The sequence below is a fragment of the Mirounga leonina genome, unplaced genomic scaffold (assembly GCF_011800145.1).
Source record: "Mirounga leonina isolate KUSES-001 unplaced genomic scaffold, KU_Mleo_1.0 Mir_173, whole genome shotgun sequence".
Taxonomy (NCBI): domain Eukaryota; kingdom Metazoa; phylum Chordata; class Mammalia; order Carnivora; family Phocidae; genus Mirounga; species Mirounga leonina.
The window spans coordinates 77,965,694-77,993,454 of record NW_023270447.1 but is presented as its reverse complement, the minus strand read 5'-3'; positions in this window follow the sequence as shown (position 1 = coordinate 77,993,454).

The following is a 27,761-nucleotide window of genomic DNA, read 5'->3' as shown; positions in this document are numbered from 1 at the left end:
CAATCCAATCCAATCCAATCCAATCCAATCCAATCCAATCCAATCCAGTTTCTCTGTGCCCAGGCATGTGCCAGGCCAGAGCTAAGGAAGGTAAGGGGAGATGCGGTGGCAGGACCTCAGAGAGATTTATTATGTGCCAACCCTGGCTTGGGCCCCAGGATCCAGGTCTGAACAAGACACCATCCCTGGAAGCTGGAAGTCAAGTTGGGGGAGGGGTGCAGGCCAAGGTGGGGTTGGTGCAGAAGGCCTGGTGGCGGGGGCATGGATGCGTGGCACCCTGACTCTGTTGGGGTGAGGAAGTAAAGGCAAGCTTTCTGGGACGGCCGTACTTCAGCTGGGTCTGGACAGCTCTTGGGGAAGGTGTTCCTAGCAGAGGGAACAGCATGGTGGAGACATGGAAGAGAGAAAGAGGAGAAAAAGAAGAGTGGCTTGGCCTCCTGGAGTGGTTCTGTGGGTAGAACCCCGGGGGTGAGCGGAGGTGCCGATGGGTGATATTTAGAGATGGAGGGGCTGGACCCTGAAGGCCTGGGTCCAGAAGGCATGCAGGGTAAAGAGGTGTGGACCTTCTATGGGCCGTGGAGAGACACTGAGGAGTCTAGAAGGGAGAGTAACATGCACTTGAGAAGCTGCTCTGGGACAGAAGAGTGGAGAGCTGAGGCAGGGGTGGGGTGAGCAGTGGGGGTTCCTGGCGGGGGTGGGGAAGGTCAGGGGTGGCTGTGGCAGCAGAGGGGTTGACATGGGCCTGGAGTGAGGACAGAAGTGGGTCAAGGATTTGAAAAAATCCAGGGGGTGAATCCACAGGATTGGACATATAGGAGCCTAGAATCCTCGGGCCTGGGAAGATCCCAGGGTTTGCAGGCCGATTTTAGCCAGGGAACCCTCTGTTCAGGTGAGCTATTCCGCAGAAACCCAATATCTCATGCAACCACGAGGGTGAATCTACAGACCCGGCTGAGCCCAAACAGCAGAGCCCAGGCCTCGGAGACGGGAGGCACATCCGTGGGAGCCAGCTGGGAGCATGGACGAGAACCTTCCGGGCGGGTTGAAAATGTTCCACATCTTCATCATGGTGGTTACCTGCCTGTAGAGACTTGTCAAAACTCATCAAACTGTCCATTTAAGACCTGTGCGCTTTCCCAGGTGGAAATCACAGCTTGTAAAGCGAAGAGAGTGAGTTCAGTGGCTGGGAACTGGTGGAAGAGAAAGCGCCGGGATGGGCAAGGGTGGGAGTGGACTCCGCGCCCTTGGGCTGCCTGATGCACACCTCTTACCCCACAGCCCAGGGGGGCCCAGCTCTGCCAGAAAGGCCTGAAGCTTCAGGCCCGGTACCCTTCCCCATGGCTCCCAGGGTGCCCCCTTGCCCCCAGCAGCACCCACCTGCCCTGCTCAGGCTGCTGCCCTGCAGGAGGAACCCCAGGCCATCCCTCTTGCAAATCCTGAATTAATGAATCCCAGGAATCTGCTGCCTGTGAACAGCCACTTCTTTGGGGTTTTGGTGAGAACGACAGGGATTAGGGCCTGGCAGGCGGGGCACCTCCTCCCGGGGGGCTCGGTTTTCACCCCAGGAGAAATCTGAACTGCCCCCCCGCCCCCACTCTTGCATCCCCTTTGCATCAATCCCTTGTTCGGACAAGAGGCATTATCTATCTAATCCCTACCCGCCCTGGCTGGCTCCCCCGGGGGTGGGGGCAGGAGTGGGTGGGGCCCACGCTGCCTCCCTCCGGGCTGCTCCTGGCCCTGGGTGCCCAGGGGTGTCCCCTCCTCACTCCTTCTGGCCAAGGGGGCTGGACCGTGGGGAGAGGTGGGAGTGGGCTCCGAGTACCTGGCCAGGCCTGCACTTCCCTGAGCACACAGGGGCACACACCTCCTGGGGTTCGTGGAGTGGGCTGACATAAAGAGAACGGGTAGGTGACTAGCATCTCTGTCCCTGCCCCTCTGCTCATACTTAGTTCTGAAGGGGTCAGCGGTACAAAGGGCCGGATTGGTGACACCAGCTTGGCTAAGACACGCGGGGGCCAGGCTCAGACACACCGACTCTGGTTCCAGACACCCCCAGTCACTGCTGTGACCTTGGGCAGTTTTCTTTTCTCTAAAATGGGAATAAGGAGAGTGTTTTCCTCAAAAGGAAGGGGGGCATAAATGCAAAATAGAGCTCTTGGAGTAAATACAAATAAACAGTGGCGGTTTCGTCTTACTAATTAAACAGTCATGCTGGACAGAGGCTGCCTCCCTGCAAACCTACCGATGGCCACCCCTCAGGCAGGCGCCTATCTGGATGTCCTCATATGTGCACAGCAGAGGTGCACCGGCCCCCAGAGATCCCCTAACATCGCACCGTGGGGGAGGGGGCCCACTCCCTGGTCACTTGAAGACTATGGTGTCTCCTTGCTGGCCGTGATCACCTGTGTGTGGGTGTTAAGCGTGGCAGGACGTGAGGCAGACGGGGGTCAGGGGGAGGGAGGAAGGGGGTCAAGACCCCAGATACCCTCAGCAAGCGGCACAGTTTTGCCACGGCCTGTTCCCAGCTGTGGCCCCAGGGATGATGGGCCCCCTGGACGCCGTGGGATGAGACCAAAGGGCCAGGTGGCTGCGAACTCCGTATCTGGCCCCCTCAGATGGCCAGGGTGGCTGGGGTGGGCCAATGTAGGGGAAGATGCCAAGCTGGGCCTTGCAAGGACTCCTTAGCTTCGGGGAGTTCGGAAGGGATGATGCAGGATTGTCCTCGTTGAAAGCTCATGGTCCACCCTCCACTGCTGCTAGTGTGGGGGGGCCTGCCCTGCAGCTCTGGAAGCCCCTGGATGTTCTCGGATCCTTCTGTGGGAGTCCCGACTCCAGCCACAGGGAGAGGGCTGGAAGCTCCCCTCCTCTCTAGCCTTCTTCTTCAGCCAGAGACCTGATGACAGTGCCTGGAGCCTGGCCCCCTGCTTCTGTGCTCCGGACAAGCCAGCCACGGGGGTTTGGTCCCAGGTGTTCCTCCTCCTGCTGTGTGACCTCAGCATCCTGGCCCTCCAGGGGTGGGTGGCACCCAATTGCTGAGGTCCCCTTGGGCTTGGCTGTGTGAGAAGGGCTCCATGATTTGAGCTCTTTTTTATCCATCCGGGTCCCCTGCTCTGGGGCGTGGAGCCCAGGAGAGAGGACACTCGCTGGGCAGATGCTGAGCAGAGAGTCAGGAGGCCTCTTGGGGCCTCAGTTCCCTACCTGTGAAAAGAGGAAGCTGGGCCCTCGAAGCCGGGGAGCTAGGTTCACCAGGGGTCGGGGTGTGGGAAGGGAGGGGAGGGAAGGTCGTGGCTGGGCTGGGAGGGGCAGGGCGGGAGTGGCCTTCACCTGGGGAGGGGGCGGTTCACAGAAGAGCCATGAGGGCCGGCCCAGGCGTCTGCTCTAGGGATGGGGATTTGGCATCAGAGTGAGGCTTTATTATGTTTCCTTTTTAATTACGATGGTCTTGGCTCCTACAAGAGCAGCTTTTGTTGGGGCAGCTTAGGAGAGGGAGGGAGGCAGGGCTGGCCAGCCTGGGGCTGGAGGGACTCCATGGGAAGGGGCAGCACTCAGAGCCCCCTCTCAGTTCCCTGGGAAGGGGGGTGCGAGGCATGAGAGAGAGGACAGCTCTGGTTCGGGGGTTGGATGTGGGCGAGGAAGCTGAGTTTGAGCCAGACACTTGTCCCTGCTCCGCTTCTTTGCCAAGCTCCAGATTCTGACACGCAACACTGCAGATTCCTGACCACCCTATGCCTTCGATGGCCCTTGGGAATCTCAAGTTCAATATCCACTCCCCCTAAGCTGACTCATATTCTGGGTTCTTCATCTCAGCGAACTCATTCATTCAACAAGTATTTATTGACCACCTACTGTGTGCCAGAACCTACTTAGGTGCTTGGGTACATCAGTGAACAAACAGACATAAATGTCCTGTCCTTGTGGTGCTGACCGGCTGGTGCTTTTCTGTTCATGCATTTGTCCTCGCAGCTTCCAGGAAGGTGGGATTTTGCTGTGAGCCTGCCCAGTACTCACGACAAAGCTTGGTACACAGAAAGCTCTTAGGAAATGTTTCCTTACTGAAGACGGAAAGACCCATCTGGAAGGCAGGTGGAGCTGAGGGTACTTGGGGCTAGAGAAAGGTGTGGATGGAGTCTCACAGGCTGCTAACATCGGGGCTGGGGAAGAGATGGCTAACTTGCCTTCGTGCGTCTGGTATGATGCTGGGTCACTTGTCCCCAAATGCATGTTATTTTGTGTTTCGAAAAAGCAGATAAAATCTTCAAATAGGGCACCTGGGTGGCTCAGTCGGTTAAGTGTCGGCCTTCGGCTCAGGTCAGGATCCCAGGGTCCTGGGATTGAGCTCCGCATCGGGCTCCCTGCTCAGTGGGGAGCCTGCTTCTCCTTCTCCGTCTGCCCCTCCTCTCCGCTCTTGCTCTCTCTCTCTCAAATAAATAAATAAAATCTTTTTTTTAAAAAAGGAAAATCTTCAAATAAAAAAGAGGTTAAATAAGCCAAAACGTTAACAACAACAAAAATCCCCAGTATGAGATTTTTTAAAATTGCATTTGTCTTTTTTCTCCCTAAAAAATAAAGCATGTAAATTTTGGACTCAGACAGTCACTTCTACTGTTTCCCAGAAGTGTGACCTTGGGCAAGTCACTTTGCTTCCCCGAGTCTGAATTTCCCCATCTGTAACCTTGCAGGGTTGAATGGGGCAGCGACTGTGCGTTTGGGGTGTTATGACTGCACTCACGGCCCAGGAGTAGTGCCAGTGAGGCCTGTGGAGGGAAGAAGCTCTTCACCATGGGACCTTCACAGATCCCACCCACCACAGACACCTGCACCCCTGCAGCTCTGGGGTCTCAGCTCTGTAATGCAGGGGTGTCCTCGAGGCTAGTGGCCTTCACATTGTGGCCCCCTCCTCACTTTCCAGGCCCCAGGTGAGAAGTCACCTGGGACTCCAACGACTTCCTGGGCCTTAGGGACAGTCAGGACTCCTGGGCTTTCTAGTCCTTTGGACCTGGACCTCTCCAGCCTCCTTCTAGCTGGGTTCTCTGAATAGCAGGGGCCAGGCACTGCTGAGTCTCAGGGAAATGGAAAGCCAGCTCAGGCTTGCAACAGAAGAAGTTACCCCTACAATGCTGGTTTGGGGGAAGGGGGAAGGTTCCCCTGGTCCCACCCAGAATTCCCACCTCCCTGGTCCAGGGTGAGGATCTCTGTTCAGATCCTCAGAACATCTTTCTTGGACCATTCTAAATAAAATAGCACCACCCCTGCTCCTCCCGGCTCCCCAGTTCCCATTGGCATGTTGTTGCCTGGGCTACACACATGGGCTCTGGAAACTGCCTGGGCTGGAGTTTGCTGATCATGGACTGTGGACTTCTTGAAGACGGGGCCTTTGGTCTGTTCACTGCTATCTCACAGCTCCACTTTCCCCATGTTACAGATGGGGAAACCGAGGCTCAGAGAGGACAACTGGCTCTCTGGAGACCACACAGCAGATCCATGGCAGCAAAAGAACTTTTAAATCATGTTCTCTCGGGAGCGCCCCCACCTCCATTTCTCCTGCTGCAGGTAGTCAAACAGCCCCTCCGCCCCCTTCCCCTCGCCCTAGACAACGTGCCCATCACTCAGGTCTCCAGAAAATGCTGGTCCTCCGGAGGGAAGCCGTGACTTAAGGCTGGGCCCAAGCGCTGATGCAAGAGAGGGGAGCAGGTGGAGGCCATGTGAGGGGGGCGCGCTTCCCGTCCTGCCAGGTGCCCCATCTGGACAGGGAGGCTGCAACCTGATCTGTGGGCCGGAGAGCTGGGCTATTTTGGGGGTGGCACCGGAGGCCCAGGCATCATGACTGGGGGAAGGGGTGTCTCCTGCCCCTGCTGCAGGCTTAGGAGGTAGGCCCTGGGCCCCACGCGTGGACAGAGAAATCACACGCCTGGGTCCTTGTCCCAACTCTGCCACCATCTTGCTGTGTGACCTTGGGCAAATCGCTCTCTCTCTCTGGGCTTCATATTATTTGGAGATCTCACGTCCTATCCAGCTCTGGGCTTCCATCATCTTGCCAACGAAGAAGGAAAGCCTCATGCTCTAAGGTTCTAGGGACAAAGGGGGATGGTTCAAATATTTTAAGATTAAAGGAAGAATTCTAACTTTCTAAGACTAGGAGTAAAAAGAGAGATTCAAACATTCTGGGTTTTAGGGAGGGATGATTAGGTAGCGGAGACTTGAGAAAGGGAGCTCCCTAGGTCCCTGGTAGCAGTGTTCTTGGGGTTGTTACTGTCACTACACGGTCCAGAAGGCGTGGTTGCCTCCAGAGCACAGCCCTGGGAGCGGAGAGCCCCGGGGAGTGGCGGGGGGTGGGGAATAGGAGGGTTAGCAGAGGCCAGCCTGGCGCATCCTGGCGCTGAGCGGCGGCCGGGAGAGCGGCTCATACCCTGCCCGCTCTGGCTTTTCCGCCAGGACCTACCCAGCGGCTGCTGAGCTACTGTTTTGGGGTCGTGTCTGCCAGAGGCACAGAATGAGGGTTAACGTGTACATGGGAGCCCCTGAGGATGGCTGGGCTCCTGCCCCTCCCTTGTAGCCTTCCGGGGGAGGGGGTGCTGGCTGCCTTCCTGGGGTGGCTTGGACCCTAGGGTGGGCACACAATCTCTCACTGAACGTTGTGGAGCCAGGGCTTCTGGGAGGAAGGCGAGAGTGGGTCTGGCCCGGGCGAGGTCTGGGGTGGTGGCATGTGGGAGAAGCTCCGAGGTTGCCCACCCGACCCATGTCCCATGCCCCTGGCACACGACCTGCATGACCCTTCTGGAACCCCTGCTTCTTCATCTGTAAGAGGGGGACGACACTGCTGCATTAAATGAGCTCCACAATGGACAGTGGCTTGCAGACCCGATGTTCATAGGAGCGTGCAGGGGAGAGATGGGGGAGACCGACAGGGAGGGGAGGAGGGACTTGTCAGCTGAGGCGCCTCAGAACCGAGACCCCCAGGGCCTCCCACGGCGGCAGGGCCAGGCCTCAGCCCTCCTGTCTTGTGGCCTGGGACTCGGTTCGGGGGGTGCCCACAGCTGCCTTTCCCTTTGTTCCAGAGTTTTTAAGAATGAAAAATCCCCACTTACCCGTCCCTGAGAAGCTGACTGTGGGCCTGAGTGTAAGAAGCCGACTGAAGATACGATTCTTGGTCCTGAGATGTGGGGCAGACCCACCAGGAGAAACACTTGCATTTCTTCCAGTGACACCGAGACCCGGAGAAGTGGGAGGTGATGCAGGGGGCTGCTGAGCCCAGCATGTCCTGGGGCCACATTATTTCAGGTATGTGTATACACAGGAGTGCTTTCTTAACTTACTGTGTATCATTCTTTTTTTTTTTTTTTGAGAGGGGGAGGTGTGGAAGGGGCAGAGGGAGAGGGAGAGAGAAACTTAAACAGGCTCCGCCCAGCGCAGGGCCCGACGCGGGGCTCGATCTCGTGACCCTGAGATCAGGACCTGAACTGAAACCAAGGGTTGGATGCTCAACCTACTGAGCCACGCAGGCGCCCCTGACTGCCTATCATTCTTATCCTGTCACCTATCTATCGTTTCTTTAAATGTAATCTATTGGGCTTCACAAAGGGTTTGATGCAGCTGTAAGGAATATTTATAATGCGAGTGAATGATATAAAACAATCAGAAGTTTCTGCAGCGAGTGTGAACTTTCGAAACCTCTGGATTGGGCCTCCTGGCACTGTGAGAAATGCAAGAACTGTGAGCAAGTCACTCCACCTTTCTAAGCCCCAGTGTCCACGTCTGGAAGTGGGGGAGAGTTGTTCCTGCCTCGTGATGTGGGGATTAGAGGAGGTCCCATTTGCGAAGGGCCTGGTTTGGCACTGGGCTTGGGGATGATGCCCCAGCTGAGGGCAAGGGTCCTCGGAGACACTTCCTGCAGTTCCTATTTGACTCGTGTGGGAAGTGAGCCATCCAGATAGGCTTCCCCGAGGAGGTGTGGCCTTTGAAGCTGTGCTAAGTGAGGGTCCAGGTGGGAGCCCAGGGAAATAAGATCGGGACGAGGAGCCAAGGCGGTGGGCTCCTGAGTGAGGAGCTCTGGGGAAGTCGAGGAGTTCCTGGTCCAGCCCTGGGCAGGGGAGGGGGGGGCGGGGGGCTGGGAGGATGGGCTTGCCCGTCTGTCCAAAAGCAGGAGCACATGGAGGGGTGACACGTGCATGATCCCCACAGGTATGAAAACTGTGACCCACAGCGGGCTCTCGGGCAGCAGTCACCCTCTTGCCTCACAGAGAGGGGGCGGGCGGAGTCTTGGCCTCACAGTTTCTAGCTTGTGGTGTGTTGGGCTTCATGATAGCAAAATTGAAAGAAAAAAAAACCCCCAACCAAATAAAAATAAAAAACCATAATTTTGAAAAGAAGGCCATGCAAGTCAGAGGGCCAAAGTGACCAGCCTGGGGTGGCATGGCCAGGGCCGGAGCAGGACGGAGCTGGAGTCGGAATCCGGCGGTTCCCACCTCTGCACCCACCATCCTTCTCCTCCTCGGGGCGCTGCCCGCCCAGCGCCCCCTCCCTGGCACTCTCGGCCTTTATTGGGTCCTTAACGGGCTTGGAGACCCGGCACCTGCCACCTTTTCTGTTCTAATTAAAGGCGGATGCTCTGGGGGGTGGACGGGGGGGGCATGTGGGGGCCTCTGGCTCGTGGCCACCCTGGGCGACACATTCCTGGCTCCTGACTCACAGAGAAATGTCTTCGTGTCTCCTCGGCACTTTTGGACCCTGCAGCTGTGGCCACATTCCTCCCCCCCTCCTCCGCCCTCCAGCCGGAGCTGCTGCTAATCACACAGACCCATCCCAGGCTGTGGAGACTGAGGCCCCAGGGGGTGGGTGCAGCTTTCCCAGCTGTGCAGGGCAGAGTCAGGGAGAGGAGAGACCCTCTCGCTAGGGTGTGCTTTTGCCCTCACCTTGGCTTAAGGCAGTGACTCTCAACCGGGTGTATGGTGGGTACGACGTCTGGAGGCATTTTGGGTCGTTGCAACTGTGTGTGTGTGTGTGCGTGCGTGTGCTATTCTGTGGGCACCTAGATGGTAAAAGCAGGCTGCTAAACTTCCTAGGTGAACAGGATACCCCCCACAAGTGCATTATCTGGCCCCAAATGTCAGTGACCCCAAAGCTGAGAAACCTAGGCTAGGGCTAGAGCCGGGGTTTGGTGCCCCATTCTACACGTTCTCCTTAAACCCTGGACTGGGCCCTGGAGACCCTGAAATGGCCCCATGTCAAATCCTGGTGCTCAGGAGCCCCTTCCCCCACCCTGGTCCCGCATGAGAGACAGACAAGGGCCCAGCTCCTTCCAGATCCCCAGAGCAAGGGAACCGAGAGAGGAGCCAGCAGGCGTCTTCCGCTTGAAGAATGGACCCGTGATGTTGAGGAAGGTGTGGGAAGGGCAAGTCGTGTCCTCCCGGGGCCTGGATTTCATGCTCTGGCCAGTGCAGAGCTGAAACCTAACTCTCAGGGCCCTTGGGGCTCCCACGAGCTGGGCTTCTAGACTGGATTTCTGCACAGTGTGGTGGGGGGCCTGACACACCAACGCGAGGGTGGGGCAAGCCAGGCTGCTCTGGCCTGTCGCCTGGTTTTCTAAGAACATGTCACCAGTACCACCCATGTATGTTCGTTTACATATTGTCCGTGGCTCCCTCTACGGTTGCATCAGGGCGACACTGTCTGGCCCTCGAGCCCTGAAGGTATTTTCTCTCTGGCCCCTGACAGGAAAGGTGCGCTGATAGATGGAATTCAGGTGTAAGTCAGTGGCCGGTTGGGGACTGGGAGGAAGGACATTTATCGGGGGGGTGGGGTGTGGAGGTGGGAAGGGCATATCTTAAAGGCAGTTGCTTCTAGTGCGCGGCAGGTCAGGATCTCAAACTGAGAGTCCTCCCTACAGCCTCAGTTTCCCCATGCATAAGTGGCAATCAGCGAACGGTCCGCACAGGGCTGTGCTGAGGCCCGGCATGATGGTGAGTGAGGAGAGAAAGTCTCATGCCTGGGCCCGGCAGCCTGAGCCGGGCTATTTATGGGTTTCCGCCGGGAGGGCCCCAGGCTGCGGGCCGTGTCTGACCTGAATTCTTACACTTACAGGAAATTAGAGCCCTTGGAAGCAGGTGCGCTGGTGATCCCAATGCTCGGGTGGCCGAGAGGGTGATGTAGCTGAGGCAACAGGCTGGGGGGTGGTGTGGAATGGCTGACTGATGGAGGAGGGACCCATCCAGAGGGGACAGGGCTCCCATCCCGCCTTCTTACAGTCCTGAGAGGAAAATAGAATGACTACTACCAGGCACTGGGTTCTTGCTCTGTGCTTTGCTTGTGTTTGCTTAGTTAATCCTCACAACATGCCCATGAGGTGTGATTATCACTTCCATTTTACAGATGGGGAAACTGAGGCTCTGGAAGGTTTACTCACTTACCTGTGAGCATAAAGCAGGTGTTAGAGTCAGGATTTGAACCCAGGAAAGACTGTATAATTCTAATTCTCATGTCCTGTTATCAATACCAGCTGTCTTTGGTCAATGAGGAGGTCTCCAAGAAAATTCCAGAATGTTCTGTGGGTTTTGGCAGTTTCCTGCTGAGGTGGCAGTGGGCACATAGCGGTGTGGGGCAGAGTCAGGGTGTGTGGATGGTCGGCATCTTGGGGGCTAGTCGTGTCCTTCAGTGAGTGCTGGGGGTGGTCCAGGGACTGCCAAGTGTCCGCAGGTCGGGACGGGAGCCTGGGAGGGATGGAGTGATGGGGTCTGACCTGAGGCCAGGTGGGCCGCAGGTGCCCTGGGTTGTGCACCTGTCTGAAGTGAGAATGAGAAGGCAGATGCGAGAGACTGAGTGTGTCCAGGGTGTGGGGATGTGAATACATGTGTGACACTGTGGATGTGAGAGAGGGTGAGTGTGATTGTTTGAACATCTGGGGGTTCACAGGGCAGGATCAGGCCTGGTGTGGCCAAACATGTATTCAGTTTTGGGGACTTCCTTTGTGAAAAATAACACAAAATTATGAATACTAAAGGCTGTAAAATGAGAAAAGAAACCACAACAAATTACAATAGTTTTTAAAGCTGACAGATACCATAAACATTACCAAATCCAGAAAATATCGTAATATTTTTATTAATTAACATCCTGGCTTTCCCTACCTCTTTTTTGGCTTTGACCATCATGTGAACACATTGCTGGGCCCTCGCAGGGTCTTGGAGGGAGCCCATAGCTTAAGCCTCGGGGCGTGTGAGTCTGTATGGGCAACGTGTGCGTGTGTGTGTGTAAGGGTGCAACCAAGTGTCAGGTTGTGTTTCGCAAAAGAGTGAGAGATGGAGAGCGAGGTTTTCGTAGCAGAATGGATCAATGACTATTTGTTGACTGAGTGAAAGAGGCTCGTGTATGTGGGTAAATGTGTACGTAGGATACAAATGTGTGTTTAAGCATGTGTGAATGTGGGGGGGGTGGTAGTGTCTGTGAAGAAAGTGTGTGTATCTGTGTGAGGTTCATTGGGTGTCTTTTCTTTGGCATTCCAGTTTTGGGGAACCTCTCCCTGTCTGTACTCTACCTCTACCCTCTTCCCCACCCCAGGGGCAGATGGGCACAGACACGCTGTGGCATTTGGTCCAGGCCTTTCGGGGACAGGCTTGGTGTGCATAATTCACAGTTCCTTCCCCTGCCCCGCCTCCTTTCCTCCCACTGATGAAATGTCGGTAATTCAATCCACGGAGATACTCAGTGTCCTGGGGAGAGGTTGGCATGGGCTGTGCATGCGTGCGTGTGTGAGAGAGGAGAGAGTGTGAGAGTGAGAATGTGAGTGTATGAGTGTGTGAGAGAGCATGAGGAAGTATGTGAGAGTGTGTGTGAGTGTGAGGCTGTATGTGTGAGAGTATGTGAGTGTGAGAGTGTTTGAGAGAGTGTGTGTGAGACAGAGTATGTCCGTGAGAGAGAGAGAGAGTTCCACAGCATCTGAGCCACCCAAAGAGCATGCTGTTCATATCCTTCCTTGTACAAATGGAGAAACTGAGGCTCGAGGGTAGGGTAGGGATGCATCTGAACAAATTAGTGGGACCAGATTGGGACCAGAATTCAGGTCTCCTGCGGCAATGGTTCCAATTCGACTAATTCTGAGCACTTGCTGGGGGCCAGTTGAAGGGGTGAAGTGTGGTTGGCTGGAAAGAACCATCCCTGACCCGGAGGTGCTTCTAGAGAAATGAGGGAGTATAGGAGGGCGTCGTGGGAAAGGGGTGATATTTGTGCATGGCAGGGCAGCAGCGAGAAGCAGATAGGGCTGCACCCCGGGGCTCCACACTGCTGGCCCGGGAGCTTGGTTTGCTCGTGAGGGGTACTGGGAGGGCTTAGAGGGGCGGGGCCGGTAGGATGGGGCAGCTGCAGGTTCATGTTTCAGAAAGAGACCTTGGCTTCTGTGGGGTGAGGCTGGGGCTGGCCACCAAGGAGGCTAGTACCCCATCTGGGCAAGAGTTGTGGGTTTGATGGGATGGGGAGACAGGGTTGCCAAGTGGAGGCGACCCCAGCTCTAGCCTTTCTCACTACTCACCCCCTTCCTCATCAGCTTCCCCCTAACAAACAGGTCTTAACCCAACCATACCCAAGAGAGGCCCTGCACGTGAGCCACTCTCCCCTCAGGTAGCTTCCTTCCCGTCTAGTGGGGAGATGGGCACGTCAGAGCAAAGCCGGCAAGGGGCAGGACTGGGCTGAAGTCAAAAACAGACTCTTGGGAGCTAAGCTGCCTGGGTTCAAATGCTGATCCAAGTGGCTATGTTCCTTAGTCTCTCTGGGTCTCGGATTCCTCATCAGTGGGATGACAGCAGGGACAACCGTAGAGAACTGTCACAAAGATTAAGTGAATTCAAGCGTCAATGCCTAGCATAGTAAAGCTACGTGTGTGATGGCTGTTATTCTAATTATAGGAATCACATCCAAATGGAGAGATTTCTTCTCCCTGAGCAACCTAGGAGGGCCTCTTGCAGAAGGCAGCAGCCTGGTGCAATGAGAAGGCTGGCCTGGGGTGAGACCAGGATCGGGACCACAGCCTGGTTCCTTGGCCTGTGTGCCTTGGGTGAGTCATGGGTCTCTATGAGCCTTGGTTTCCTCCCTGTGAGGAAGGCGAGTGCAGTAACGACAGTTACCCAGTCCTGAGCTCCTCGGAGACTTCAAACACGAGGCCAGTGCTTGGGGTCTTATTCAATCCTCTTATCCACCCCTCAGGGAGGCGGAACTATTTCAGATAAAGAGACAGAGGCTCAGGAGGTGAGATTGCTTGCCTGACCTCACACAGTTCAGAAGGGCAGAGCCGGGACTGACTTCAGGTGATTTGAGCCATTAATTGATTCCTGGCACATATTTGTTGTGGATAAATAGCTGTTATTAGCAATGAATAGTGAGCAGTATCGGAGCTGGTTTGGACAAGAGGAGCAGGTTTTCCACGGGGAGCAGAGGGGAGAGGGGATCCCAGTGGAGGGCTCGGGTTGAGCAAAAGCAGAGTGGTGGGCTTTTACTTATTCCCCCAGAATAGGGCTACTTGCAGCCAGGGGTCTTTGGGGAAGACCTAGACCTGGGGGGTCAAGGTGGAGTAGAAATTTCAAACCCGTGGTAGGCGTTGTTCAAGTTCTACTCTACAGAAGGCGAAGCCCAAGGGCCTGTGAGAGTGGCCTCTGGCCCCCAGACTCAGTCTGCCCCCTCCTGGGCCTGCTCTGGGCTCTGGGACCTCCCAACTCCACTCTGCATTGCCTGGCTCCTTGCTCTCTGGCTTCTGGTTGGGTCCAGCCAGCGGGAGAGTAGGAGCAGAAAGGGGGACCCACTCCCTCTCTGCTGAGTCTCCATGGGCTGGCCTAATTCCTCTACAGCTCTCGACACAGCGTGCTGCCTGGGCATGGGGTGCTGGTAGTTCCCCCCTGTTGCCAGTCCCTGGGCACCACACCATCCCTTGGTGGTTTCCCGGAACTCCACCTACTGCTCTGAAACCCCTTTTCTGTTATCCCTTTTGCATGAGTCTGTTTTCTGCTGGGACCCTGACGTGTCTCCCCCAGCCCTGTCCCCAGCCCTTCCCTCACTCTCTCCTCTGGCTTGGGCTCCTGCCCTCCTCTTAGCTGGCCTGAGGAATGTCACTTTCAAGTTCTCAGTGGGGCGCGAAGCTCGTGGGAGGAGAGTCATTTCAACAAACACCAAACTCAACAACCACAACTTCAAATAAATAAGGTCTGGCAGGTGGGGTGGCTGCTCAGCCCCCAGAAGCTTCGGGGAAGAGTTTTGCTCCCATCTGACCAGTCTGGCACTGTTCTGGTATCCGTAACTCTCTGTGAGGTCTTCTGGGCTCACCCTGTGCCTGGGTCCCACTGAGAAGTGACCTGACCCCCTCATGCAGGACTGGGAGCTCAACCCTCTGCAGCTTCTCCTGAGGGTTCATTAAAGGGGCTTCTTTCCTGAAGTCAAGAAGTTCTTCCCATATCCAACCACCTTGTCTCCGGCTTTGTCTGTGTCTCCTAGTTCAGCACTTTCATGGGCATTTTCTTAGCCAACCCCAGCCACCCTCAACCAGTTCCAAGGTACAAGACCACGCTGCAGCTGGGGACAGACTGTGGGGGGCAAGGGCAGAGGCAGGGGGCCCAGCCAGGATGCTATTCATATAGCCAGGCAGGAGAGGATGTTGGCCTGGATCAGGGGGTAGCCGAGCAGGTGGAGAGAACCAGTTGGATTCGAGAAATTCTCCCATGTTACCAACCAGACCCCATGCAGGAAACACCATATAATTCTTTGGGCAAACCAAGGCTCCTGAATTTGGTTCTGAAAATTTGTATCCTGCCCCTGTGAGGCAGCCCATCCACTATGCCCTTTGGGAAGTTGGATGAAAGAAAGTCAGACATTTGGTGTATATTTGTTGCTTTTTTAAAAACTCTGTGTGGTCCATGTGCTAAACGACCACCACCCCCCTGGTGCTTCCAGCTTAGAGTGTTGTGGGTCACTAGGTGAGAATCCTTCTCCCCCCACCTCATTTTTCCCTAATAGAAATACCTGCTGTTTGCGTGCCTTCCTCCCTGCAGGATCTTGCGAGCCCAGACAGTGTCTGGCATAGAGTCGGTAATAAGTGGACACGTACCCCGTTTCACGCACACATTATCTCCTTGAAGCTTCCACTCACCCTGAAAGGTTACCATGTTCTTTTTTTTTTTTTTTTTTAAAGATTTTATTTATTTATTTGACAGAGAGAGAGATAGTGAGAGCAGGAACACAAGCAGGGGGAGTGGGAGAGTGAGAAGCAGGCTTCCTGCCGAGCAGGGAGCCCGATGTGGGACTCGATCCCAGGACCCCGGGATCATGACCTGAGCCGAAGGCAGACACTTAACGACTGAGCCACCCAGGCGCCCAGGTTACCATGTTCTTAGAGCCGTGTTTCCTGGGAGGACCCAGAGGCACAGCAGCATGAGGACCCGTGCTCAGGGTCACAACGCTGGGTGGCAGCAGAGTTGGGTTTTGAACCCAGCCCTGCCTCTGTCCCTGCACCCTCCCTCCCACCCCCTTCCTCCTTCCCCTCTCCACCTGGTCCCTTCCTCCCAAGCAGGGCTGAGCCAGATACAAGACTGGGGTTCCAAAGACCTTCCTCCTTCCTTGGTCCAGAGATAAATATTTGTTTCTCCCAGTGTAAATACCCCTCCGTGTTTAATGAGGCAATCCCAGGGCCATTTCCTGGCACGGCTCAGTGCCTGGAAGCCTCTTTCACTCTGGGAGGAGCAGGCCTGGTAGGAGAGCTGCTAATGAGGGACTCTTTTTTTGGGGATCTCGCCGCAATCCTTTCATTTACAGATGAGGAAACTGTAGCTCAGAGGGGACAACTGATCCATCCCTGGTCACACAGACAGAATTCGGCCCCACACAGCCTGGCTCATGTCTCCAGGCTATGCCCACAGCTCCTGGACGCTTCCCTGGTCCTCCACCCACTGCACGGTGAGCCAAGGTGGGCAGGCAGCTGGAGAGCATCGAGACTGCTTCCCCTCCCTTGGCATCTCCAGTCAGTGTGGCCCCTCGGGCACGGACCCCCTCCTGCCATCCCCACTTTAAGTGATACTTTAATAAATTATGCTTTTATGTTATTACACGTGGAGCTATAAAAGCAGAGAGTGTGCAGCGGGGCTGAGCTAAGGCGCCCGCGACTTTGCAATTTCCTGGTCTGGCCTGGCTCTGCTCCGTGCCGTGAATTTTTCATTAATGTGCGCAGGTGACGCCACGGGGGCAGACGCAGGCCAGGTATGTTCTCGCGGCGGCGCGGCCCCCTCCCGCAACTCGCTGGGTTGCACTGGGGACGGTGGAGGGTTCACACCATGGCGATTAGACATCACCTCGCTTGGGGGCTCAGGATAAGTGCTCGATTCAAATTGCAAGTGATAAGCACGCCGTGTCCGTGGGGAAGGAAAGGGTGTCCGCTGGCCAAGCGCCTGGCCCCTGCCAGACCCTGGGCCCAGTGTTTGACACGCATTACCTCATTTTGCCCTAAAAAAGCTGTGAGCTCAGCATTATGAGCCCCATTGGACGGACGAGGCCAGTGAGGCTCGCTGAGAAGCGGTGGTGCCAGGCTTACACCCGGTCGCTCTGATTCCAGAGCCCGTGTTTGTAACTACTAGGCTCTTCCTCCTCTTTATTTCTCTCTCTCTCCTCTTCTCCCCACATCTCTCGTCCCTTTCCACGTGGTCATAGTTACAGTGGCAATGGGCGCATTGAACAGAGGGAAGAACCCACCTAGAATCTGTGGGGAAGGAAGCCCCTCGGACCCCACACCTCTGCCCCTGTGACTCCTGCCTGGCATGTCTTTCCTTCTTCCCACTGGGTTCGGGGACTCAGGCCTTGTGCTCTGTAACCCCCAGCCTGCCTCTCCACACCCTGCTCCTCTGTCTGGGTGCCCACTGATCAGTGACCTGCTCGCTGGAATCTGAGGCCTGAGTCTAAGCATATGGCATGCGTCAGTCTTCCCACCTGTGGAATGGGGCTAAGGTGTTAGGGGAGCGCTGTGGAAATGGGTGCAAAGCAACCCGTCGAGGCTTGTATGGTTCTCGAATGATTCTAGAAGATTCCAGAATGAGAGAGGCAACAAGAAAGCAGGCACCCTGGACTGGTACCTGGACGGCTTGGGTGTGTTCTTCTGTAAAGCGGGCCCCAGCAATCTGTGTGGGGGTCAAATGAGAACTTCTCTGCTTCCCTGTGCACGTGCCCGGTCGAGGCCAGATTTCTTCAGCTCTTTTGGGAAATGATCCCAGGAACTGAAGACAAAACCAAACTTGAAATAAACACTCGGGGCCCAAATACCCCACAGTTCTGGGCGAGTGAATATCCTCTCAAGCCGGCTGGCTTCCACGCCATGTCCAAGCACATACACGAAGCAGCAGGGGTGGCTTGGGCCTCTTCCGCAGAATTAGTGAGATTAGCTGAAGGCCAGAGCCCAGCAGATGTCCCCTCTCTGGACTCGGTGACTCACTTGCCTCCCTGGTTGAGAAATGGATCCAGCCGGGCCTGAGCTGTGCTGGCTGGTGGGGAACGAGACACAGGGCAGAGGTCAGGGTAAACACCCGTGGTCAAGGCGGGAGGTCGGGTTGAGGGTGGGGACAAGAAAGAGGACAGAACATTTCCACTCAGCGGAAGGAAGAGCTCTTGATGGCCTGAACTGCCCGAGAGCCAGAAGGGCTGCCTAGAGAGGCGGGGAGGGCCCAGGCCCAGAGATGGGCAGGTGGGGTCCTGAGGACCCGCTGAAGGCAGGGAGGATTCCAGTCCGCATTGGGAGGATCCCAGGCAGGATGCCTGTTCGGGTCCCTCCTGCAAGGGGCTCTACTAAAGAGACGGGCCCACTTTACCTGTAAAGGGCCAGGTGGGAAACATTTTAGGCTCTGCAGGTCATACGGTCATGGTTACAACTACTCAGTTCTGCTGTTGTAGAATGAAAGTCACCACACGCAAGACATAAAAAAGAATGAGATAAAAAAGATGTGTTCCAATAAAACTTTATTTACAAGTGGGTCAGATTTGGCTGGTGAGCTGTAGTTTGCCAACCTTATAGAGCCTGTGGTTTGAGGCTCCTGGGTGGGGGCTCGGGTGTCCCTCTGGGAAGCCCACTGACCTGTTCTTGTGTACTTGACTCTGCTGGGGTTTCTTTCATTTCCTCTCCTTTCCGCCCCATCCATTCACTTGCTCATCTTTCTATTCACCCGTTTACTTCGCTGTTTCCACAAGTTTCTAGCTGATGCTCTAGCTCTAGCTCACTGACTTGTTTGTTCACTAACACACTCACCTCAGAATTCATCCAGTTACTCACTCACTCATTCATCTGTTCCTCTTCTGGAAGCTCAGCGTCCTGACAGTTATCATATGGAAATGCTCAAGGAGCTGAGATTGTTTTATCTGGGGAGACCCTGGAAAACACAGGGATTTGATTATTGTCTTTTAGGTTCTGTCAGGTTTAGATGAATAAGATCCCGAGCCGTTATTCCCTTATTAATTAGTCCTGCATGGTGTCCATACTCAAAACCTCATCTGCCTGAGCTTTGGCACTGGGTCCCCGAGACTGTGTACCATGCACAGCAAACACATCATCCTTGTCCTCCAGGAGCCTTGCTTCTAGCCTAGACACAGACTGCCAGTGGGTGGGTTGTTCCTGGTGGGGACCATAGCATGGCAAAGAGCAAGAGGGGAGGCAGAGTGAAGTATGTTCCAGAAATGGAAGTTCAGTCCGTTTGGAGCGTTGCGTGTGTGTCTCTGGGCATCCATTCCCTCATACCCTATTATGGTTCTGACCTCTTAGGGCTGTCACAAAAGTTTCGGGGCCTTTGGCTTAGTGCTTGAGCTTAGCACTAACTGGTTATTATCGAGGGCTAGCAAATGCCAGTCTTTAATAATTGTTATTCATTAATAATAATTATTTCTAGATGGGTTTAAAAAATGAACCAATGGGTGAGGATTGTGTGGGTGGCCTAGTAGGGGGGCCTGAGGGCAGAGGATGGAGTCAGGGGCCGGTCAGGGCGGCTGTGAGCTCAGCCAGAATATAATAGGAGGGGAAAAAGCAATATTAGTGGTTAACACTTACCGGCCACTTAGGATCTGTGCTATTTGGGGCAATTTCCTGAACTCTTTGACCTTCAGGGTTTTCTTCTGTAAGAAGTGGATGATAGTAGGGACCATATCTCAGGTGGCCATGTGGATTAAATGAGAATAATGCACTTTAAGGGCTTATCCTCTATAAATAGTAACTAATATCTTCACTATTAAACCGAGTACCCACCAGTGTCCCACAGGCCTCGCATACTGGGATCCTCACAACCATTGCTTTGCTTCCCACTTGGCAGCAGAGGAGACCAAGGCTCGGGGAAGCGGAGTGCTGCGCCCCGAGTCACACAGCTGGCTGGGGCTCTAGCAGGATGAGGAGCAAGTGGGCATAGAGCACCACAGGGACCAACCACCGACCCGTCCTGTCTCCAGTCTCCGGCCTCATTCCTGGCAAGTTTCAAGTCCCTCCCGCCACTCCCAGGGAGTGTCTTTCCCATGCACTCCAGCCTGCCCCTCCTGTCCCCACCCCCACCGCCCCGCCCACGGGCTCCTGCTCTCCTGCGTCTGGAAAGTTCCCCAGGCGTGGGAGAGATAAGAGGTGCCTTGCCCAGGCCCCAGGGCAGTGCCCGCCTGCGGCCCCTTTGATCGCAGACCAGATGGTTCTGCCAGCCCAGCTGCTAGAGAGGCTGTGGCAGTGATAGGGAAGGCCCAGGGAGGGGCCGGGCCTGGTATCGGCCACCTGGAGAGGGTACCTCCTGCCGTCCCCATAGCAACGGGCGCCCATCCCGGCAAACAGGAAGCTGCTCTGGTACTGACGGTGGGATACTCAGGCATGGGGGGGACCCGGGCCCTTTAATCTTCTAGAGGAAGTGGTCCAGGAGGTGGGGCCTGGCTTGGCATTTCTGTCTTCCTGTCTCCCTGATGAGCGTAAGGGTGGGGCACAGCAGGGACGACCCCCCCAACCCACACGGTTGCCCAAGTCCTGACTGAGAAGTGTGGGTGGGAAGAACCTCCCCCTGCCGCCTGGGCCCGCCAGTCTAAGCAGCTGTGCAGACCCCTTTCCCAGGCGGCATCCACGCTGGATCTTTCCAGGCTGTGGTCTCCTGCTGCCTGACGACATTGGGTCCAGGCATCAGGTCTGACCTGGTGCTGAGGGCTTCACAGCATCCCTCCAGCCCTCTGCCCCTGCTGAGGCGGTCATGGGAGCCGATTGCCTCGGGGTCTTTGCTCTTGGCTGGGCAGCTTTGAGCGAGCCCACGTTTGCTTACCTGTAAAATGGGGGTACAGACTCTTCATCTTAGAGCTGGTGTGAGGGGCCCCAGAAATAATCTAGGGACTGTGTCTAGGACGAGAATAATGCAACTTAAGATGTAACAACCGCCACTCTGGAGCCCTAACCCTAGAGAAGCACCGACACCCATATTGCCCTCAGCCAGGTGGTGCTGGGGATGAGGGGCTGGCAGGATTGAGGGGTGTCCCCTGTCAGGTGCCAGGCCCTGGGCCGTCTGCCTTCTCTGCTGTCACTCATTTCATTCTCCCAACAGCCTTGAGAGGCAGGAACATGGTCCCCGTTATACCAGCAGGGAAACTGAGGCTAGGGACTTCACTCTCTGAGTTCTCATTGTGACTCGGGCTCTCGGACACGCTCTGTGAGTCCTAGGAATTCAGGCTGGAGGTTCTCCCCAGCTCCCGGAGAACAACGCAGGGACTCGGAGGGAAATCATTCCACTGGTGGCCCTGTGCTGTACCAGCTTTCTCTACTGGTAAGGCCAGCTCAAGGGCATGGGACCGAACCTCGGGGTATTCCCTTCAGTCTACAACACGGAGCTTCCGGAATGTGCCGGGATCTCTGCTGGGTGATAGGGGTCCAGAGAGGAGCGGGGTGCTGCTCTGCTTTGGAGAACGGAACCCGGGGCGTGCGGGCAGGGTGATGTGGGTGCCCATGTTGGCGTTAATGGTGCTGGAACAATAACAGGCGAGACAGTGGCGGTCCCCGTGAGAGCGACAGTGGTCTCAGGGACGGGCGCCTGCCGCCATGGTGCTGGCAACAGGGGGACACGGTGAGCAAGGAGCTCCAGGCCTCTCTCTCTCTCCCTTCTGCTCCTGTCTGGCCACTCCCTCAACCCCGAGGGCAGCACCTGGCTCGCACCTGGCCAGGACAGCTCCCTCGAGCACCACGCTCTCCCTTTGGGGTCAGGGTCACCTCTCAGCCTTTCACCGGCCTCAGGGAGCCCGGGCTGATAAGGAGGGCAGACCAGAGAGGGTGGGTGACTTGCCCGAGGTCACAGCAAGGCAGTGAGTGACCTAGGATTCTAGCAGCTGGCCCAGACCTCTGCAGGCCCTCCCCACCCCTTTCTCCCATCCTGAGAGCGAATGTCCGGGGCCCGTGCTCTGAGCCAGGCCCGCGCTGGGATCTGCAGTGGGTCCGGATGCATCATCGTGCTTTCTGCCCTCAGAGTCCCCCTCCAGCGGGAGAGGCAAGCGCCTAAACAGACAAGGATAACAGAGAGATGAGGACAGGCAGAGGGTGTCAGACACCTGACCGAGGCCTTGAAGGATGTGGAGGAGTTTGCCAGGCGGGGAAGTGAGGGGAGTACACTTGAGGCGGGAGGCTCTGTTGGTACAAAGGCCCGGAGGCTTGAAATCTGGTGTTTTCAGAGAACCGAGGCTGTGGGGGTGGGGCAGGGCTGGGGCTCTTGGTTGCAGAACAAGCAACTTAGAGGCTGCCCCATTTTGAAGGGGACCCCCTCTTTTCCCTCCCGTCCCGGCAAGCCCCTCCTGGGAGTCACAGTCTCACTCCTCCCCCCAAATAATTGGAATTGTTTGGAAATGCCCAGCAAGAATTCAGCTGAGCAGGTTATACTGGTCAGGGGAAGGGGAAGGAGCCACAGCTGAGTGGGGACTGGGAGGGGGGACTCGGTGGGACTTCCTGGGAGAAGGTGAGGGGTCCCATCCTCAGGCAGGGGCCAGTGCCCTTGTGAGCACTGATCCAGGAGCAGATTACAAGGGAGACTTTGAAAAAGAGCTGGTGGTTTCATGCCCCACTCAGTGAGGTCACCTGGAGAAGCCTCTTTCCCTGCCTGGGAAGGGGTGTAGAGCATGGGTGGGGTGGAGGGGGTGGAGGGGTGTGGGGCCAGAACAGAGTGCTGCTAAGGGGCTCTGTGTGGATATGCATGTGTGTAAGGATGGATATACATGTATATGTATATTTGGGGATGCATTTGTGTGTGTGTGTGTGTGTGTGTGTGTGGTCTGACCTGTCCATCTCTGAATGCTTGACCACAGCAGTTTATCTATCTCACGTCTGTTCCTATGCATGTCCATTTCCTCCTCTTTTCTCTTTCTCTCCCCAGCCTACTTTCATCAGCCTCCACTCTGCTACTATTCCTTTCCTTTCCTTTCCTTCCTGCCTGTCTGCCTGCCTGCAAAGATATTTATTGAGGGTCTACCATGTGCCAGGCATTGTTCTTGGCTCCGAGCATGAATAGGAGATGAGCAGAGATTCCTGATCTCACAGGAGTACATGTCCTCCTGGGATGAGAGAGATATTAAACAAATATGCAAATTAGTAACATGCCAGGTGGTGACAAGTGCTAGGGAAATAGTTAAACAGGGTGAGGGTAGAGGGACCACGGGGCTGGGAGGGTTATTTTAAGTGGCTGGGCATGAGGACCTCGCTGGTAGGACGTTTGAGGGGCAAGAGACCTGAGGCGTGAGAGGCAGGGAGACCCGTGGCCATCTGGAGGAATGATGTCCCAGGCGCGGGTGTAGCAAGTGCAAGGACCCTGAGGTGGGAGTGTGCTTAGGGTATTCCAGGGACAGGAGAGAAGCCAGTATGACTGGAGCAGAGGGAATGGGAGGAGAGGAGTCAGCAAAGTCACAGGGCCATAGGATCGTGTGTAGGGAGCTTTGTCTTTTGCTCTGAGTAATAGGGGGGCCATGGCAGGACTTGAGGCAGGATCATTCGGGACTAAGGGGGAGGCAGGGAGACCAGTGCAGAGGCTGATGCATGAAGGTGGTGGTGGTGCCTTGGCGAGGGGTGAGCAGCAGGGCGGTAGGGGTGTGTAGTCAGGGAAACTCCATTTCAGAGATGTGGAGTTCGACATAATTATTAGACCTCAAGGGATTTGACAGCCCACACCTGGAGCTGGAGGGACAAATGTCAGAGCCATTAGTGTTTGGAGAGCATCTGGAGCCAGGCTTACGCGCATTTGCTCGGGTGTGTCCATGAGCGCGCACACCCTGATGTGGCCAGAGGACTTACGCAATGGAGCCCCAGTCACACGCTGTGCCCCAGGGGAAGCATGAGGGGTAAGGTGAAGGCGGGCAGGAGTGAGCTGCAGGAGCACTTCCGGAGGTCGATTGAGGGCACGTGGGTGTTCGTGTCAGACAGACCTGGGGTTGCATCTTGGTGTGATCTCGGACAACCGAGGTCAACCTCAACCACTCTGAGTGGTGCCATCTCATCTGCAAAGTAGAAATGCTAACGGTCCCTCCCTCGGAGGGCAGCTGTGGGCCCCGAATGAGACGGTGCAGGGTCCCCGTTGTTACGGTTCTGATCAACCCTGAGATGTGGGGAGAGCCCTTTTGAAAGGTTCACTTCCTTCCTCTGGGTAAGGTTTAGGAGAGTGGCATTTCGGATATGCCTGGCTCCTCTACAGTTATCGATGAGGAATCTGAGGCTCAGAGAGGTTTGGTGAGTTGCCCAAGGCCACACAGACATGGTCAAGCTGTGTTCCCCGCATGGCTTCAGGCTGCTACTGCCCAGGAAGCTACAGGTGAGTAGAAGTCAGGAAGCTCTGCCTGGGAGAGTGAAGACTGGCTGGTGTCCCCTCGTGTCATTTCCCCCTTCTCCCTTCAGCAGTGTCCTGGGTGTTCATTCCAATCCAGTTGCCCTAGGAGAATGTCAGCTTCTAGGGACAAGTGGTGGGGGGATGATCCGCGTAGTGCAGGCCCCAAGTGCACTACCCTCTGAGATGGCCATCATTTGGGCAGGGAGGGTGAGAGCAGGTGTGCAGCCCCCTGCTCTGGTGTGTGTGCATGGCCTGGCCATGGCGGTGTGTGCACGCGGGGTTGGCAGGGTGGTAAGGGCAGGTCAGACCTGTGTGGGAGAGAGCCTGAGCCCGGCAGAGGGGCTGGGCCCCAGCTGGAAGGAGCGGCCCTGGGCTGGGACCTCCCGGGAGTCCTTGAACCAGGTCGAAGCTGCTATGGGAAGGCTTCCTGGTGCGTGGAGAGAGGGAGGGAGGCACAGGCTGGTGATTTAGCCACTGCTCCTCTTTTTGATCTCCTTGCTTCCCTGGAGAGACTCCCTCCTCCACACCTGGGGGCTGCAGCGGGAGGCCTGGCCCGGGGGGAGCTCCAGGCCGGCCTGGGCCAGCAGGGTTTGGTAACCCTGGGATGCAGGAAGCTTCTTTCTCCCACATGGCCTGTCTGGCCCCTGCTGCGCTGTCCATGTCCCCGAATGCCTGGCCCCCTGTGCCATAGGCGCGGTGAGGGCTTCCTGTCCTGTGTGGCAGGGTCCAGGGCACGCTGCTGGGGCTCTGGGCCCACACTCACCTCCCTGCCCATGGTTCTGCCTCCTCTCCTCTAGGTCAGCTCTCCTGTTTCTCTGTCCTTCTCTTTCTGCCTCAGCCCACAGGCTTCTCCTTCCTTTCTCCCTGCCTGATATGCCCAGACCCTGCTCTAGATGTTTTAAGGACCTGGGCACCACCACCCCCGCCCCCACAATTTCAACTTATGTCTGGTTCCAAGAGGTGAAGAAGTCCAGCTTTCAGGCAGGATCTGGGCATGGCCTGCAGGCTGGTCACCGGTGGGCAGGTGCAGAGGGAACAAGGAGGGTAGAGCCAGCCAGAGCTGGGTTCGAATCCTGACTGTACCCCCTGGCTGTGTGACCACAGGCGAGTGAGCTCTTGGGCTGGGGAGGGCCTTTTGGCAGATCCTGGAAGTACACTGGAGGGATGATGCCCGGCACATCTGCGAGGAGGCTGGGGGCTCTGGGGCCGGTGCGGGGCAGCCCTCAGGATGTCCAGGTGGGAGTGGGGGGTCGAGGAAGGCAGCCAGGGAGAGGGGGGCGTCCTTAGCACTGTGAGGGAAGCCCTGGGCAGACCTGGGGCAGAGCCGGGACAGGTGCCTTCCTCGGGGCCCAAGTGACCTGTTCCACCTGCCCTCTCAGTGGGGGACCGTGGTGGCCAGAGCCCAGAGTCCTGTGATGGGCGGTGGGGCTGAGCACAGGGCTGGGAGACCTCAATTCCTGCCCCTAGTATGTCTTTCAGGGCTGGGCAGGGGCAGGGCAGGCAATCCAGGGGAGCCGGGAGCGGCAGGGCAGGGACGGAGGGGGCACGGGGACGAGGGAGTGTGGCTGTGTCCAGGGGCCCCTGTCTGTCCAACCCCAGTCCAGGGGCGCCCCCTGACTGAGAGCCTGGTGGACATCGCTCTCACCCCTCCACACCCACGGCCCCTTCTGTCCAGGCCTTCTTATTCTTCAAGGCTTAATGTTCACATATCTTTAAATTCATCCGTTTCTTCTTTTCTGGTTTCAGGTTTTTGTGACTTGCTGAGGAAGGGTTTCCCTACCCAAGATCATGAAAATATTTCCCCTTTGGGCCTACACGTCTCTTCTTGAGATTTGGCTTCTCTTCCTTCTGTCCCATGGATCGGTCTGTTCCTGACCCCATACCCCACAGTTATTGTATGTTCACCTGTTGTCCATCACTGCCCATGAGAATTAGAGGCTTCCTGGGGACAGATATTCTTGCCTGTTCTGTTCCACGCTGTGGCCCTGGTGCTCAGCAGGTGCCTGGTGCATGGGAGGGATGCGGTACCCCCGACTCCCAAGGCTGAGAGGGTGTTTCGCCAAGATACTCTTCCCCTCCTCGGCCCCCACCCCTATCTCCTGCCCCCTCCCTGCACGGTTCCCACTGTCTGGGGGCCTCTGCTCGCCTGCCTGGTGTCCCTTCTTGCCCCTGTCCCCACAGCCCACCCACTCCACTAATCTCCGTCCTACCCAACCGGGGACGAATCCATTCAAGCAAGGACAAGAGACTCCCCTCCTCCCACACAACCAGGCAGCCCTCTGAAGGCCTCAACAAGGGCAAGGGGGTGCTGGCCAGGAGGCTGGCTGGACACCCCGTCTGAAGAGATACGGTTTTATGCCTCATGGTTCACACGTCATTGGCCCCCACGATTGCTCATGAGCTCAATTGTATGTAAGTAGCCATTAATTTCTACTGTAATTGGTGGAGAGGAGCAGCAGGGTTTCCATTAAGGGATAAGAAATTTCCAACCTCAAGCTGCTAATCAATAAAATGAGAGCATAATGATATACCGCAGAGCTCCATAAACTCACTCATTGCTAACAAGATGACACAATTCCCAAGGCGGCCTCGGGGGCCACGGTCTTGCTTGCTGTTCTGCGGCTGGACAAGTTCAGGCTGATAACGGTAATCCCGGGAGGACCAGTGGGAGGGGAGAGGCGGGGCACGCTGGGAGGCAGGCCCCACAGGACTTGGGCTGTTTGGATGTGGATTTGAGGGGGAGGGAGGCACAGAGGCCGCCGGCTCCCAAGAGTCTGGCCTGCACAGCTGGGGAAGGGTGACAGGCCCAGCAACTGTGCAGAGAGGCAAAGACGAGGCTGCTCTGTGCACCGTGGGTCACCTCCCTGAGCCCCGGTTTCCTCATCTGTCAGAGGGGTATCAGAATCTCTGTCCCCACAGCACCTCCGAGAGTGTGGGCGTTGTGAACATTGAGAAGTTCATCACACCCTCTATGGAACCTGCACAATTCTCATAAATTCTGTCTGACCGAGTCAGCGTGGCCTGACCCTGAGGCCCCGGGCACCGAAGTGGGCACTCAGTCACGTGGTCGTGGGTGTGTGATTTGGCTTTTATGAGAAATGGCTGGGAAATGTTTTTGGCAATGCAGGTGGTGTCCCTAGAGGGCCGGGACCCTAGTGGGAGACCCCCACCGGACTGGTGGACCCCGGGTGCCTTTAGACCAGCACCTTCTAAACCAGCCTGGGGAAAAGCAGCCCTCACAAAGGACAGCCTTGGACAAGCAGGGGTTAATGGGGTCAATGGAAGGAACGGACTATTGGTCCAGCCTTCAGGACCTCACTGATTCATTCAGTTATTCATTTGCTCATTCCCTCCCTCCCTCGGCTGTTTATTCACGCCGTGGGGGAGGACCAGCGAAAAACAAGAACATGGACAAAGAAACCTCGAATCAACTGCCTGCTATGAAGAAAACCAACAGGGGGCTGAGACGGCAAATGACAAGGTCCCTGCTTGTCAGGAAAGCCTTTCGGAGGAGGTGGCCATCCAGCTGAGCCCAGAGAGCGGAGGGGCGGGAGTTCTGGGAAGAGGGAAGAGCACTGGCCAAGGCCCTGAGGTGGGAAAAGCTCAGTGTGTTTGAGAAATGACGTGGCTGGAGCGAAGTGCTGCAGGGCGGGCAGAGGGGTGAGGTGAGGCTGGGGGGGCGGGGGGAGCCAAATCTGCAGGAGTGGGGAGACTGCAGCATGAGGAGGATGGAGGTGAGCTGGATGGCTCTGCAGTGACGGGGAGGGCCCAGGGCCAGCACCTTTCTTGGGTCCCGGGTAGAGCAGGACAAGTCCATCTGGGGATTTGGGGACCTCTCCCCAGCCCCCAGGCCTCCAGACAGGACTCTCTAGCTCGGGAAACAGCAGGGCCTGGGTGAGGTGAGATGCCCCTGGGGTCAGCTCCAATCTGCCCTTCCCGAATGCCATTCCAAACCGTACTGGTGAA